At 37.8% G+C, this 1,223-nt stretch overlaps 1 protein-coding gene across 1 annotated transcript in view; it reads right to left on the reverse strand.

The window, feature by feature from the left end:
* Window positions 1-167, reverse strand: part of LOC117440041 (tripartite motif-containing protein 67) — an 82,604-nt gene extending 82,437 nt beyond the window's left edge. Inside the window, exon 1 of the mRNA XM_034076253.1 lies at window positions 1-167. This exon is cut by the window's left edge and continues 875 nt beyond it. The gene's annotated coding sequence lies outside the window, so the exon portion shown is untranslated.
* Window positions 168-1,223: the final 1,056 nt, after the last annotated feature.

The following is a 1,223-nucleotide window of genomic DNA, read 5'->3' on the forward strand; positions in this document are numbered from 1 at the left end:
GCTCCCTGCGCAGGGCTGCGCATGCGCGAAGGGGGGCGGGGATTAGCTTGAGTTGATTGATCGAGTTAATTTAACGGCTCTGAAACACCACAGATCTCAAGATTGCAATGTTATTTATTCATTCATTTATCTGTTTGTTTATTTAGCATTTTGTCTCATCTGTTTTATAATCATTATTGGGTGTTTTTAATTATTTTAATTCTATTGTTTTAATCTAGTTGTTTTATTATTCAAGAATATATTTGTTATCTTTAATTTATGTTTGCCTTATTGCAGTCCTGACATTTCTTAGGTCAACCTGAACCACTCAGTACCAATACAGTTTAGAATGAATGGCATTATTATTTAAGTCTGCATAAAAATAGTTTAAAACACATATTGGTGTCTTAAATAAGGAAATACAAATATCCAGCTCATGAGGTCAAATCAAAGTCGAAAGGAGAAGAACAATGGTGATTGTTATTATGGGCTACAAACAAAGATAACAAGTCCTAACGAAAACGATAGCCCAAAGCTTGTTCACAGTCTGATTTAGTGTTGAGTTCATCGTGTTGCCATGGGACCTGTACATTGTTAATTTTGAAAAAGAAAGTACCTTGCTTTCTGTTGGTAAAGTCTATTACCCTCAGCCATCCTTAAGGCTGGTGCAGTGAACAGAACGGCAATGATTGTCGATCATTATGTCAACAGTGAGAATGGTCCTGATAATGATGGTCACTGATTGTGACTGCCTGATGCTGCATTTGTTCTGCCTGTCAGTCAGAGACAAAGTATCACATCATGCAGAATAGACATAAAACAAGCAACCATTAAACTATGTGAAAATAATGTTAAGATGCAATAAAAGAGAGTATAGCTGCTTACAATGGATGGAGATGTGTTTGATCCTTGTGTTTTGTGTCATTATAGCATGTTGTGCTATAGCTAAATGTGTAATTGACCAGACAGCAGCGTTAATCCACTGGGACACATCTTACATGTATTTGCCCCGTTAGCATCCCTTTAAAGATGGATATGTCGACGTACTTAGGAAACTATTGTATTGCCTGATTTAACCTTTAACCACAATCTAAGGCACTTTAACAAGTGAGAGTTCAGTTTCCTCTTGTTCCAGTCATTTTGAGGACTTTTGAGGACCCATCCAAATGTAAAGGCAGGGGCAGGGTTTACATCACAGTGAGGTAGCTCAGCGTGCAACACACTCTCACTCCATAAGCGTCCAG

The sequence above is a fragment of the Pseudochaenichthys georgianus genome, chromosome 24 (assembly GCF_902827115.2).
Source record: "Pseudochaenichthys georgianus chromosome 24, fPseGeo1.2, whole genome shotgun sequence".
In the NCBI taxonomy this organism is placed as follows: domain Eukaryota; kingdom Metazoa; phylum Chordata; class Actinopteri; order Perciformes; family Channichthyidae; genus Pseudochaenichthys; species Pseudochaenichthys georgianus.